The sequence below is a fragment of the Coffea arabica genome, chromosome 8e, assembly GCF_036785885.1.
Source record: "Coffea arabica cultivar ET-39 chromosome 8e, Coffea Arabica ET-39 HiFi, whole genome shotgun sequence".
In the NCBI taxonomy this organism is placed as follows: domain Eukaryota; kingdom Viridiplantae; phylum Streptophyta; class Magnoliopsida; order Gentianales; family Rubiaceae; genus Coffea; species Coffea arabica.
This window is the reverse complement of record NC_092324.1, coordinates 8,581,746-8,598,465: the sequence shown is the minus strand read 5'-3', so window position 1 is coordinate 8,598,465 and position 16,720 is coordinate 8,581,746.

Genomic DNA, 16,720 nt, shown 5'->3' with positions numbered 1-16,720 from the left:
TGTAATTTTTCTCAAACTTGTCTGTCCTATACAAAATTTTCATCTAATAGCTGGAAATTAATTTGAGAGAGTTCAATAATTTTGTCATACTGTACATAAATGCTTCTGTCTCTATGTTGCCATCATTATCCAATTTTGTTGTTCGAATTCCAACTACATCTCCAATTTAAATGAATGTCAAACAACAATGAAAATTGGAAAGAAAAATTGAGTGAAGCCTCTATTCTCCTCCAGGGATTCTGAGTGGCAATTGTTATTTTTCTCCATACCTACCTATTATATAGGAAATATTTCTCAAACTTATTTGTCTTATATGACATTCTCATGATATTTGGAAATTAATTTGATAGAGTTCAATAATTCTATCATAATTTTTGTCAAACTCTTTTGTCCTATATGAAATTTTCATTTGATAGGTGGAAATCAATTTGATAAAGTTCAATAATTCTATTAAAATATATATAAATGTTTCTGTCTCTATGTTACCATCACCATCCAACTTCATTGTTCTAATTCCAACTATACATCTCCACTTTAAATGAATGTCAAATAGCAATGAGAATTGGAAAGAAAATTTAAAACTGATTCCTCTACTCTCTAGCATGGATTTTTTGTGACAATTGTTGTTTTTCTACATACCTACCTACTATATATGAAACCATTTTGTTGATCGGGTTAGTTGTTTAGTTCTAGTTTTATGGGGTTCTAATAGTTCTCATATTTATTTCTTCTAACCTTTTCAAGTTACGCAATAGTATGGGAATTCCCATTCATAATCCCCTAGGGAGAGAAAAGAGTCAAAATGTAAAAAGAAAAATAGGTTCAAAAGTATCTATTCTAGTTTTTAGCTTGATCATTTTTACAGACTTAATTGAAATTACAAACTTCTATTTGAAAAGCCTTACAACCTATCTCTTTTGAATTACAAGTATTAGAGACTTGAAAAAGATATTAGTACTCAAACCTATAATAGAATCATAATACTTACCTACCACAACTCTTGAACATCTCTCTTTGTAAGGAATCATAAAAGTAAGTACAGCGAAAATTTTAAATTTTTTATTCCTTAGCAGATTGTTTTTTGATTAATTCCATCTGATGAAGAGTTAGTTCAATAAGATTATCTCAAACCTTAAGTTCTCTTGCATCAAATAAAAATTTGAATGGAAGGCTCATAAAACTATCATCGGAGAAAGCATATCTAATTCTCTCAAATGGAGTATACATTAGCGTCTACAGATCTAATAGATATTATAGACAATGGAATTTAAAATTTTATCGTGTACAAATATCATGTAGAAATCACATAACTAATCCATCTTTGTAACAAAAGTTAAGAAACAAACCATTTCACACTAAAATTTAGTAAAACAAACTAACAATTCTAAGTGAAATGAGCTTAGTCTTGCAATTCTGACAAATTACAGATTTCTATACAAGTAGTGGATCTATGATACTTTGAATTGTTTCTTCCACTGCCTCCAAAGAAGATTTTCGACACTTCTTCATCACATCAAGAATGATTATCCCATTTTCAAGATAGATATACTGTGTTATACACTGATACGATTTACAAGCATGAATTTCAAATTTACAGGGTGAAACTACCTACAAATTGCAATAAATAGTTAAATGCATTAACATTTCTAATCTCAACTTGGAAAAAACACATTTTAATAATAAAAAAATGAGCTAATCACTTACTATTATTCGTTTGTACAAACAATAGTGACAAAAATCCATCTAATTCTAGCCTTCTCAATATCTTGATGCTTGTTGCAAACAAGATGATTGATTCATATAATACTTAAAGGTATTCAACAAAAACAATCAAAAGAAAGCTGATTTCTCTTATGCTAAATCAATGATAGAGAAATTAGTATACATCAAGTAGAAGTAGTTATCCAAGTGAGCCAAAATGAAATAGGGGAACTACCAAGATAAACAAATGGCCATGTTGTATGCTAATGAGAGTGTTGGTGAATACTTGGTGACCAACCCTTGTCATGCGTAATTTGTGATACCCATACAATTAGGAATATGCTATGCTTTAATTATTTTTACAATACCATTCATATATCAAGCAAATTAATTCTAGAAATAATAGTTATGTTTTAAAAGTGGCCAAGATATATATGTCTACATGACAAGTATAATAAATTTGCGGTACTATAATAAAGGTTGTCATGTGATACCCTTTTTAATGAGAGACAATCCCAACTTAGTAGCTAAAATGTGACTAAAGTCAAAAAGTTTCTTTGAGCTTCATCTTTGATGCCCATTTCGGATGCTTAATTTCTTGTCATTCAAATTAATTTCATAATCGATTATTTAAAAATCAACTCCAATGAAGGAACATCTTTGGTTGAACAATGATAAATTTTGGAAGCTCAAAAGTATAATGCATAATTAATTTTTTGTTGGTGAAAACAAATGGCTAATCAAACATACAATTTCTAAATGAATTACTATATTACAGTTTTTCTTTCAATAACAAAGAATAAAATCAAAACCAAAACCATATATAGAGCCTTTTCTAATCGGTAGGTTGCATCCAATATTTGGTTTGGTTAATTGTTGTTAAAATGATCAATGTAGACTTCATGTCTGGCTTTTACATTCAACATTACAAAATCAAGGATATAAAATCAATTGGATGAGCATTTGAAAAATGCATGCAAAAACTTTGGCTAATCTTTTTCATATTTTAGTTTTTTTGAAAATATACAGTTAAGTTTTCTCTTACCCGTGAATTAAATTTGTGTCAAGAAATCAATTCTTCATTCAAGTTTGATTTCATTCACGAGTGTGTTGCAAATTGGCATACTCAATCATTGGTTTAGAAAGTTCCATAAATTCAATAAGGAGAAAAAAGTAAACATAATCAAAGTATAGACAATAAAATGTGTCAAAATATTTTGTTTTCTTTTATCACTGTACATGCATTGTTTTCTTGATGATCACGAGGATGATAAATAGCAATTTAAGGTGCCGAATTGGCTTGCCACTATTTGGTTCTTGGTTAATAGTTAGCCATTTGAGATCAGAAGGCAGTTCAAATTTGTGCATTGGCCTTTGATACCATGGTAGTGTTAGAGGTAAGGGTGAACACATAGTTAAACCCCAGAAAAAATTGAAGATTAAAATGACTTGATCTTTACATAAAGCATTCCACAACATATAGACTTGTGCCATGAAATGCAATTGTACTTATTTGAACAATTTCTAGCCTCTTCAATTGTACTTATCTTTCTCTTTTTAAACTCCTCTTTGTACATGTCTTGAATGTGTTTTCCAGCATCCATGTCATCAGACATTGTACCTTTATCAACTGCACCCAATTTAGTTGAAGAATCTGGGGAATTCACTTCAAGAGGGGAGTTGAGTTTTTTATACTCAAAACACCGTTGCACCAAAACTTCTTTTGCAAGTGAAGCTAGGTTTACATCATCATGCAGACCATACATTTTCATAAGCCCAATTCTTCATACTCAAATTTAATATGTGGATCACGAATGGGGGCAACAAAAAATAAGCATGTTTATTTTATTCTTTTTTTCTCTAATACTTATTATATTTTTCTTTCACTCCTTATGCCATGACATCACTTCTTGGTTATCACTTTCCATCATATTGTTCAAGACTGCATTCATGCCACTAGTGTCTTGAAAAAAAAGTATTGCCAGTGACATACTTAGAGCCAGAAACCTTCAAAGTTAATTCATAAAAGTTTTCCAAAAACTAATTTAGATAACTAGCTTTTCTCCAATCAATTGATGTTGGTATAGAATCGAGTGCTTGAATCATGTAAGGGTCCTCTAGTGCGAATCTATCAAGAGCTCACTCATATATTTCAGCTACATCCAACATCCAGTAGGTGGAAGTCCACTTAGTGGGACAATCCAAACATAACAATTTTTGTGATTCAATTTTTTTAGTCACAACACACTCTCTAAACTTTTTCAACCTGGTAGGCGACTATCTTACATACCTCACAATTGCACGAATAGAATCAATAGAATTGTTAAGCTTTTTCAAACCAACATTAACTCCCAAATTTATTATATGAGTACAACACACCTAACATGAAGTCACTTTCCCTCCAAAACAATTTTTTTCCAATTAACAAATCCCCTCTCAAGTAAGAAACTACAGTGTCATTTGAGCTAGCATTGTCGACAGTAACGGTAAAAATATCATTAATCTCTTACTCAAGTAGATGTTTCTCTACAACTTGCCTAATATCAACACCCTTATGATAAGAAATTTGAACAAAACTTATAACCTTTTTGTTTAAATTCCAGTCACTATCTATTGTAAGACAGATTCTACTAGAATTGTGCCTAAGTAAAATTTTCAATTTTGTTCTTTCATCCAAATAAAGTTGATAACAATCCCAAGAGGCTATCCACCTAGAAGGCATTCTAAATTGAGGACAAGTAGCATGCATGACTTCTCTAAATCCAATGCCTTCAACATGTTTAAAAGGCAATTCATCCACAATCACCATATAAGCAATTTTGTTTCTAATTAACTTAGTATCAAATTTCCATCATAAAAGTGCAGCCTGGTTTCCCCATCCACTATTCCAATTTCGCCAAAACACAATTTAGCTTGATTAGTGTTTTTGTGCTAGGATTGTTCGGACAACTGGTTATATGATTTCTCAAACCAATTGTACCACTAATCCTACCAATAGCTATATGTTCCTCACAATATTTGGTTATATGAAATGTAGCCATACTATAGATCTTTTCTTATATGGACCTCGTTTCTTCAAGCCTCCACTTGCTGACTTTGCTGAGCTAAGAGCTGGAGCTGGAGTAGGACTTTTAGCAGACCAATCTAGTAGTGTCTCTGCTTGATTGGGATTGTTAGTGCTTCCAATAGACATGGCTGGAATAATGTGGAGAATCATGCAAAAAATCATGTCAAATATGTGGTCAATCATGCAAAAAATCTCAACTTTGCAGCTTTATATTCCTTGCCATATTATGAATAATGTAAAAATTCTTGTGGCCAACAATGCAAGACATCATGTTTATGCTTTTATGTGTATTAAAATTGTTATTCAAATCAACAATCAATTCATAATTTCAGCCTCACAAAATAGGCAAGATGAAGACATCAAAACTATTGAGCTAAGTAGCAAGTATAATGAACTAATTTACATTATTATTCAAACCCTAAATGGCATTGTTTTAAAGCAATTAAGCAAGAATCAAACATAAAAAGGATAGTTTAGGGATATATGAACTTACCTAAGCGAACCAGCATGGTAGTAAACTCAAAGATAAGAAGCAATTGTGACGACCCCACCTCCCCCTAGGGCATACCAAAGGATTTAGCGGATCACCTGCCCAACTCTCGTCAGAACTCACTCACTCGAAACTCGAGAAAATAACTTACATTCATAGCAAATAAGTAACACAACAAGTTCAAACTTAATATATACATTGATACTCAGATCCAGCTACAAGGCTTATACACGCCCAAATACATTAACGTGTTTATAATCTAAATCCAATCAATCCTAGTCGAGTGCTAGCACGAGTACCATTCAAAATTTCAAAACTAGACTACTCTGTATAAGTCTCACGCCTCGCTCGTACCCCCTGCTAAGGAAAACAAATGGAATGGGGTAAGTTATATGCTTAGTGAATAATCGGGGGGTACAAATGTAAAATCACATCCAAATAAACATGTAAACCAAGATATTTCACATCAATAGACAGAAATGTAACATCACAATGGTAGGATACGCGTGGTTTCGAAACCAGTTTAATTCCCCGAGTTTGAACGCCTGTTGATACTCCGTCAACTAAAATATTCATGGTCTGTAGACTCCACTTACTTTCCCCGTTCACCTTATCAACTCCCATTGGCCAGTCAACAGCACACAGTAGCTCGAACAAAATAAATCACTTAGTTTTAAACAAAACTTTAACAAAGAACGAAATCCCAAAGTTAGCATGGAACTAACTTCGACTAAGCCCCGGCTGACTCGAATAGTCCGTCTACCCTTGGAACCGGGTTGGAACCAAATCCTGAGATATCCAATCTCTCAATAGATGATATCTCTCAACAAAGTACACAGCAAAGTACTTACCCCAACAGCACACAGCAAAAAGGGGTTCAACTCAAGTCATGTAATCACCCCCATCAGCACACAGCAAAAGGGTGATATTCAATATAAGGCATGTATTCTCACATATGAAATCAAAACAAATGATGGACGTAGGTCGAGTGAGATAAAGTGTACCCTCGCCTAAGTACCCATTTAACATATACAAAACACTTTGACAATTTCACATAAGTAAACAATCCAATTACTCACTCAAAATAGTGAGCACGCAAATTAAGACACTTTATACGGGTCCACCGACTCCGTCCGGTTCGTCATTGCCTGTGACAGAAGATTATACTCAACTATCAGTGAATCGACCATCACAAATGGAAATAAGGACTAAAACGATTAAAGCGGCAAAAAGGACAAGGATATACATGCGCGCGTGCGCGGAAATGACAATGGTATGAAAATGGGTTACACGATTTTGATCATAACTAGAGCTGTGATTATCGGATCAAGGTGTACTAGGTAGCGTCTCGAAACTAAGACAAAAAGTTACAATTTTCATGAAGACAACTCGACCCAGTTTTTAGTGGATCCAGGTCAAATTTTCAAAATACAGAACTAGAACTCCAAAGGCTAGTTTATTCCTCTAGTGAAAATTTGGGCGGCATGCCCCTTGTGTTTACCTATTTTTCAGCCATTTATGGCTTCAATATTTTTCTCAAATCAGTCCCAAAGTCATACATATGCAATGGTAACACAATAGCCCTTCAACTAGGTTCAAAATAATCCAATTACAACACAGGTCTTACCATGGCCACCGGAAATCAAGTTTAAAGACGAATAGCCAAATGGTAGATTTGACGTCTTTTAGCGTATCGGTCACAACCGAAGCTACGCTTATCGGATTGGTGTACAACTTATATCATTTCGAAGTTAAGATGGAGAACTACAAGTCTCATGAAGACATCAACAGAAAATTCGTTCATTTCCAAGGTCAAATTTATCGATTACAGAACCAGAATTCCACCGTCAGGCTGGTTAACAGCACTGTATTCAAATGACAATAACTCAGGCTACAAAAGTCTGATCAAGGCATTTTTAAATGCATTGGAAACCTACAACATAGCACTACAACTTTCGTGTTTTAACCAAATGCTAATTCAATACGGATCAAGGTGAAAAAACGCGGTCACATTGGTGAAATGTCAAAACCGTCCACAAAGCTTTACCTATGGCAGTCAGGGATATTTTTGTCTTTTCACTTACTCCAGTGCTCGGATTGAGCTGAAATTTTGTAGGTAGTTATAAAACATCATTTCCTACAACTTTTATGTTTAGATCTAAGTCTAATTCAGCCCCCATCATGGTCGAACAGAACCGGTTAGAACAGGGTAGCATGAAAACTCAAATTTGGAATTCAATGAATTTAAGGTGCAAACTTCACATTTCTAACTTAAACCACTACCACAACCTCCTATACAAGATTATATACACCATATACCTTCCAAACAACAAGAATTATAAGTGAACCATTCAAAACCCTAACTCAAAATTCACCACTACAATCATCAAAATCACTTAAATAGGTATCACAATGCATGAATACAAGTCGCTACATAACTTAAACAAGACTAAGGGGAAGGAAGAAGATAGTCAACCATAATATCTCAATAAAAGGCTTGCAAGAGATATCCTTCACCTTTCCTTACAAAATTTAGCTCCCCAAACTTCCTAAACTCTCAAATTAGAAGTTAATCGGTTTAGTTTTCTTGATTTCTCACTCAAACAAGTTAAGCTCAAGATGGATTGAGATGGTTTCCTCTCTCTTTTTTTTCCTCTCAAACTCACGGCTGGAAGGCTGAAAATGAAGGCTCAAATGAAGTTTCAAGAAAGTTAAAATGATAGAAATTAATTTGGGTCAAAGGTGACAAGTGTCACACTTTGATTGGAAGTCAAATTTTGTTCTTATTTCCAACCTTGGGATTCTATTTCCAACTTTGTTATGTCCTTTTTAGCTTTGACATGAGAATTTTCAGCTTTGATATGAACTTTTAGCTTCAATATAGGATTTTCCAGTTTTCGTTTGTAATTTTCAGTTTTAGGGTTCAAATTTCCAGTTTTGATGTAGTGGTGTGTGAGCTATGTATATGCCAAATTTTGATATCTTTTGTGGCCCAACATGTTGCCTTGATTGATGTCGAATTGCCGTGACACTAGGATTGGAATTTGGAGGGTTAACTTGAAGAAACTAGGGGATATGCTGCTGAATTTTCTCGCTAGTTGGTCATGTAAGCAAGAGTGAGGATTGATATGTGAATTTAGGATGGTTTGCACTTACTTTATTTGAAGTTGCTTGAATCCACTTTGATTGTGACATACAAGCTGTATTTTTGCGAAAATATGCGTTTTACAAGGAGGGAAGTAATGGTTACTTCAAACATGTTTTCTAGTTGCGTGTGTCTGATTTTAAACTTGAAGGTTTTGATGGTTGTTCTTCCAAAAGTAGTGTATATACCTCACATGTTTTTGCTGAGTTTCATGAGTTCCATTTGCATGATTTTTCCTTTGATATTTACAAGCAAAGGTTGTGTATGTTGAAACCCTATTTGATTACATTTTGCTATACGATATTTAATCACAGATTTCGAGAGTGACCAAGGAGTTGGGTCTGAGCTCGACATTGATAAATAGTGAACCATTGGTAAGTGTTTCACCTGTATATTGCGACTTGTTCCTTGATTGTAGTGTATACTTACTTGCTTATGCTCTTTTGTCTTGAATGAGTGGTTGAATGATCTTGACTTACGATTAGCAGGGTAAGTGTGTGCTTTATCAGCTTGCCCCAAACTTGACACTGTTTACATGTGAAATGATATACGTGTGCTTGACTTGAACGTCGGTTGGGCATGTTTTCCACCGGTTATATGAAGTGCTTGGGACCACAAATCTCATTGGTTAGTTGGTCAAATCGAACCAGTAAGGGTTTGGTCGAGGTGATCGATGAACCATGGGTCTTGTATCTTGCTATTGGCTCTTGTATACTCAAGTATTACCCCACTTATTACTTATTTGGCGTATGGGCTCGATAAAAGGGAATGATCGGTGGACGGAGACTGGCATGAAGTGGTGTACTGCTAAATCTTGATATTGTATTTCAAGGTTGACGGAGTGTCAACAGTTACGAGACAAGCGGCCAATGCGAGAGAAACTGTATCCTTCCACTTGAAAGTGCTACTTGTTCCTTGTTTGCCTGCTATTGATTTGCCTAATTACTGTTTTTTAACTTGCTTTGAGATTGTTACTTTGTTTACATGTTTCTTGGAACCTCACTAAGATTTGGCTCACCCCATTAGTTTGTATTCCTTACAGGGGTTGCGAGAGTAAGGGCGTGTGATTGGGAGAAGGCAGCAATTTTGTCTAAACCCTTTGACTTTTGTAGTAGTACTAGTGTTCTTCTAGAGTTAGCATCTTAGGTTGAGCTTGAATCCTTTGTTACATTTTGGATCTGTATGGATATTCGCAATAATCAAATGTATATATGTTAAATTTGACTATTGTTGCTCCTCTTGCTCTTGAAATTATGATTCGTATTTCTAAGGATTGTGAGTGAGTCCTGACGAGAGTTAGGTAGACGATCCGTTAAACCCAAGAGTACGCCCCTAGAGGGAGGTGAGGTCGTCACATAGCCACTTAAAGCCAATATAAATGAGTAATCTTCACTTAGCAAACACAGCAATTTGTAGGTTTAACCCCAGTATAACTTTCAAAAGGGCAAAGTTTTCTTATTCAAATCAAAGGGCAAATCACGTGCATGCTAAATCAATGTCTCGCAAAATATGGAGTAAAAGTATGTCGATTATAATCAAGAGTTTGGAAGAAAACTGGTCAAGACTTTCGATGTTCAAAGTTGAAAATTTCTAACTATAAACCGGTTTGGAGAAAACTCATTTCCTTTCGCTTAAACTTTTTTGTTTTGGCTCAAAACCAACACACATGTGAAGATCAAAGTTTTGGCAAGTATCTTGAACAAAAAGATGTCAAAACTAACATACAAATTCTAGCAATAAAGCTGAAATTTCTAACTATCAAACATTTTGTGTTACATCATTTTTCTCCTCTTAAATCACCTTGTTTTGGTTCAAATCCAACCTATATGTGAAAATCAAGTGTTTCTCAAGTAATTTGAGCAAAGGTAGATCAAAACCGGCCCAAACCTAAAACTCAAAAGCTCCAAATCAATATACATGTAAAGATCAAAATATTAGCAAGTATCTTGAGCAAAATATGTCAAAATCATCCCACTTCCAACTCAAACAAGAATTTCCAGCAACTTGTACTTAAATTCCTTTCCTCTCATTTCAAAGTTTCAACCTTATTTCCATGGCAAAAATACAATAAATCATGACTAGCATAGCATGTGTCATATCGTATATATTGTTGGCAAGAAAAACCATAAAAATCACACATATTTAATTTGAACCTAGGCTATACACTTCATGTATCAAAGCTGAAAAATTCACAACATAACTTGAAAAACATGCAAGCCTCCATAAAATCCTTCATTTTCATCAAAATTGCACATATATAAAGCTCTAGACTAAGTTAAATAGATTATACACCAAAATTGAAAATTATAACATAACTTGACAAAATCATGAAATCTTCCATAAAGATCTGTCCTTTAGTTTCTATAATATCATATCTTAAATAAACTCAAAGATAAGGGAAGAAAGCTAAGGTTTCTAGTCAAGTTCACCTCTTTACCTCCAAACCCAAGGATGGCAAGCAAATCAAGAAAGATGCAAGACTTTCTTGCTCCAAGAACTCCTCCAATAGCTTCCTTCCAAGCTTAACTCAAGGATTTATGGAGTAGATTAGGGTTTCTTTCTTGTTTTCTCACTAAATAGGCAAGAATCAAGGCTTGAAATTTGGTGTTTTTCTCCCTCTTTTTTCTCCTTAAAATTTCGTCCAGCCATACTCCCAAGGAAGAAGAAAGTTTTGTAATGAAATGAAACTTGGTTATAAGAAAAATTACTCTTGGTCTTGGTCAAGATTGAAGGGATGATTGACAAGTGGCCAAGAAACAAGTAATGTCTATCTTAATTTTCCAAATATCTCTCTTTCTCCCAATTATATCTTGACACCTTTTTCCAACAATCCTTTTTTGCACAAAACTCGCTCTAATCCACCAAATTTATTACACATACCTCACTAGTTGATCACATTAACATAATGCACGATGAAATTCAACATGCACTAAATTAAATAAGGTAAAAGGATAAAAATCATGACTTAACTATTAAATCAACCAAAAATTCAAGGTAAATAGATTAAAATACAAAATATAAAAATAATTTTTGGGAATACAAAATATATAAAAATAATTTTCGGGTCCTCACATTATATGATATAAAGATGTTCCAAAATCCTTTTTTTATATTATACGAAACTTTTTTACGAATAACACCAAGAATCGATGACTGCAATTGTATAACCATAATGATACTTGGTGAATATACATTTCTTTTTTAGTTACCCGAATAGTGCACGACTAAATTATTATGTTCTATGCATTTTTTTGGGTGGTGAAACACTATGTATTTAACATGATATGGTCCTATAACGTCAAAGTGTTTTTCTTCACTGCTTGCATATATAAAATCATTGTATTTTTTTGGCCTTTTGACATCTTTTCTTTCAATTAGATTTTGTATTTCTTGTTTTTTTGGGTACCTCTTAGAATTGAATATCCTTACATTAATTTTTTTTTCTAGAATTTATCCTTACTTAAAGTGCAGAAACTAAAAAAATCTTTGGAGGTTTGGAAGATCTATTTTAATTTTCTCCAAATTTCTGTTACATTTAACTAAAATGTAGCTTAACTTGTTATGAAGAATCTTAGAAATTTTAACGTTAAGATAACACATTAGAGACAAGCTTTCAAGAGCAGGACATATATTGATTAACTTGAGCAGAAATTCATCTCCAATAAGAGCATTTTTCATGGAAAGAATTCTTAAGAAATGGAGGTTCAAAACTTTGTAGGAGTATCCAAAGTTGATGCCTACCAATCTAATGATTTCATAGATGAACCATGAGAAAAGATTACGCACATACAATGTCTTCCAACAACAGGGATGTTTTCTATTTGAAAACCTTTGGTCAAGAGCTTGCACATGACCCTTGGTTACTTCATCAAGAACTTTGTCTATGAGTTAGTAGATTTCACCATTACTAGGAAATGTCATTAGAAGACTATGTTTTAAAAAATGAACTATTTGGCATTAAACCAAGCATAACTGCAAGCCTTCCACAAACTTTTCTCTAGATGGATAATTACTTTCATTAAGATCAATGATAGGAAATGTGATGAAAAGCCTATTTATTCTTTGGATAAAAGTAACATCCTTGAAATGTCTTCTATAGTAAGCAATGACATTGTATGGTGATTTAGACGATATGGTAGAGAGCTTAATCCATCAGAACTCATCTTATCTTTCTCTTCTTTTGTCTCTTAATTCCTATTATCTTGGGTTTAAAATTGCTAAGATTCATTATAACAAGTTAAGTTACTTTTTGATTTAGTGTAATAGACATTTGAAGGCAATTGAAATAGATCTGCCAAACCTCCAACAGTTCTTCTAGAGTAAGCCTTTTGTTTTTTCTTATTCTTCTAAAGTTGTTTGTTTTTTTTATCAACTATATTTATCCTTGAAAAAGATAAGGCTAATTTTGATATATAACTTTATTTGTATTAATACTATACAAATTCGTGCATGACTTGTGGATGTAGGTTTCAAATGGTTGTAGTTTATAATTATGATTACAAAAACTAGTGAAGATGATGACGAATGTGAATTGCTTTTAGGAAATTCTTAGAAAAACTGTATTTTATTATTTCTTGTCTTTCATGCCTATTAAAAGTTAATATTCTAGTAGTAAATTTTAAAATATTATATTTAATGTTTATTAGATCGATGAATACATTGAATGTTCAAATAATTTGAGAAAATATGTACTTAAGCCTCTTGGAATTGAATCTCCTTGCATAATGTGGGATAACTGATCATAGCCGCAGTATCTAAATTGAGAGTAACAAGTTTTTTTATTTTCTCCACTCCTTCAAGAGTCCAGATGTTGAAAATCATATACATAAGTGTGATTGCATCTCTTGACATAGATATGTTGTAGAAGTCTTTGTGCAAAGATCAAGTAATTTCGATCCAAACTTTGTTTGCCAAGAAGTTAACTATGTCCCCACCCCCTCCTCCATCACCACCAAGATCTCCAAGGCGATTACATAATTTTGATCCATCTTTAGTCCTCAAATAGACAACTAAAATCAAAGCACCAACAGTTCTACTCGGCTGACCAAATTGCCAAAATCATCATTCTAATTGTCAACAAAAAAAAGTGATGCGCCTCAAAAAATAAAGCAAAAACATTAAATATTAGCAAGTTCCATAATCTTAACTTTGAACATGTTTCTATCTTGGTTCTCATTGAAGTTTTGGAACATTCTAAACTAAATATTGAGCATGTAAATTAGGTAATACTCTCATGAATGAAACCAACCTTGAATTAAGAGTGTGAATGATATCAATTATGTCAATATGATGTGAGAATCCATGGCAATAAAGGTACTATTTCACAACCCGGTGCTATATTAGATGAGCACAATATTTTTATGAAGCACAAAATTACAAAGCTTGATACTTCCGACCTTAATCGGATCGATATAATTTCAAAGGTCAAAAGGGCTTTTGAAAGAAGCCTTGAAGCACATAACAAATTCCATTTTTTGAGGTCCTGATTGTTCACGGATTTTGCACAAGTCATAGGAATAAATATCATTATATATATATATATATATATTCGACAAAGGAAAGAAGTCTAATTACAATAATAATAGCAGTTGTTTTATTCAAATTGTAGACGTTGCTATGAAACCTAAGTTAGGGACATTTTTTAAAACAATTTTCTTTATGTGGTTGTTGTAATTAGCAAGAAAACATAATAGGTGAAGAATATTTTCTTCATTATTTGAAATTTCAAATTCTTTACACTTATGAAATGCTAACCTTGTAGGATAAGCCAAAATTCAATTCGATATAAATATCTGAAATATGAATATAGAACAAAAGATTGCTTATTGTTCTCGAAAGTCAATGGAATCCGATGGGAGAATTAGAAAAGCCATAGAGGAGAGCTTGAGAAAAGCCTTGAAAATTCTTAATTAGCATGTTATGATTCACATATGAATAATATAGGGGGTTCCATTACGATGTTTATCAACAACATATTAGTGTTATAGATAGAAAAGAGAGATCTAACCTGATGTTACTGTGTTTAAACATACCACTAAGATAACTCTAACCTAAATAATTGACCCTATACCTTACCTTACCTTACCTATTATGGCGGCCCCACTTCTCCCTAAGGCGAACCAAAGGGTTGGCGGGTCGCCTGCCTAGCTCTCGCTAGGACTCACGCACTCTAGTAACTAATTTCACCAAATATAAATCGAAAATAAACCTTACTTCTCGAGCAAGTCACGTACTTAAATAATTCATACAATTCAACTTATACAGCCCAAAACACAATTCCAAGTACCAGCGAAAACGTCGAGCTTAGTATACTTAAATTCAATTTAATTTACAATTTAAAGTTCCTAATCCAGGGCACAGAAGCACCACAGGATTCACATTTTCCCAAAAACAAAAAAATCATCCAAAAGATACTAACGTTTCCAAAAGTACAATTACAAAAGTGGGCATTCAAAATATAACATTTCTGTTCTAGTTCTCCAAGACTTCATGCATTTCAGAACCTGTCAAGGAAAACAATTTGGAAGGGATGAGCCAATAGCTCAGTGGTGCCTCGTAACATGCAATTCACATAGGGCAATTTAACAAGTACAAATGGACAAGTAAGCAATTAACAATTTAGGAAAACGAAGTAACATGACAAGAAAAGGATACGGGGCTCTCAGGAGCCAAAATCCTCGCGCTTGATCAGGTAATTTATAGTAGTTGACACTCCGTCAACTTTCACTACCTAATCTCCATGTAGACATTTTTCCTAATCTACACGTCTCCTAGCAACGACTTTCCCCTTATTTTCGGGCCCGACTCCAACACGAATTTTGCAAGCACTTTTACCAAGACGGCAGAGAGGTACCTCCCACTCTAATAGAGCGTGGTACGTGCATCCGTTTGGTTTATTTAGTCGACGAGACCACGTTCCAATCGACATTGCAACACTTATACTTGTGATATTTCACGCAATCACATAGCATATAACATTTCATGATATCTCTAGCAAGCACTTTTAACAAGTAGTTCAACTAACAGTTAAACACGATTCATGCAAGAGACACTCACCTCAAGTGAAGTGTTTAGAATTCCAAACTTTGATCGAGATTGTGCTCTTCACCAACTCCTAAAATCATACAAATAATTCACATAAATTTTCACTTTTGAGTTGGCGAATTTAACTCGAGTCAACTAGCATTTAATTTCACTCAAAAATCTCAAACTAGTATTAATCGTTTTCTCAAAGTGAAATCCACAAATCGAGTGAAATTAAATTTTGAGATTTCTTTAAAACCCAAAAACTTGCTAAATTCATCAAATATTCCAATGTCCAAGTTCTAGAATCATATAAGCCATTTAACACCAATTTGGTGTCACAAGTTGAGAAAAATCACATTTAAACCATTTAGAGGAATTTTCCCTTCAAATTTTTCCCAAACATATCTTGGGAAATTCCTTTAAGAGGCAATCATATAAACCAAGTAAAACTAGTCGTTAGAATTTCTATAAAATAGAAACTCCTTAAGTTTGCCAAATTCCACGACCAACTTAGTCCAATGATTTTCATGAAGGCAAAAACTTGAGTTTTTAGGAAAATTTCCAGATTTGACAAATTCCTCAAAATAGGGCATTTGGTCTAATAAAATTCAAGATTATCAACTCAAAGTGGACCTAGTAACAACGGTTAATGCTAGAAAACATTTTCGGGACAACTTTGGTCCACATTTAACCACAATGAAATCCAAACATCAAACCATTCCTAATTTCAAACAAAAATTCTGTTTTGGTACCTTCTTGAAGAATAAGATTTTGGTCCACTTTTTGGATGTAACCTCTACTAGATTTTTGTCCCAAATTGAGCTATACAAACCCCTTAATTAATACACAAATCATTTGAGCTCAAGTTATCGTGAAAACAGTTCACAATTATCATTCAAAGCTGGAAAAATTTCAGGTGCATTCGGTAGCAAGTAGTCCATTTCCCCTTCAATTTATCCAAAATTTTACAACTACCTAAAAGCTACATTTTCACCCAAACAATACTACCCATATAGGTTAACATGTATATAGCCCAAGTAGTTCAAAAATTTGTCAAAATTAACCCCCAAAATTCGACTAAAATCTGGAAAATTTCCAGAATTTTTTTGGACAGCATATACTTTCCTTTTCCTTCAATTCCTCAACATCATTTCAACTACGAAAGTGGTGCATTTTCCCTCAAATGACCATAGACATTCAACTTAACATTTACACAATCCATGAAGCTCAATTTCTTGTCAAGAATCAGATCAAAAACTCGAACACAAACTGGGAAATTTGGACAGTTTGG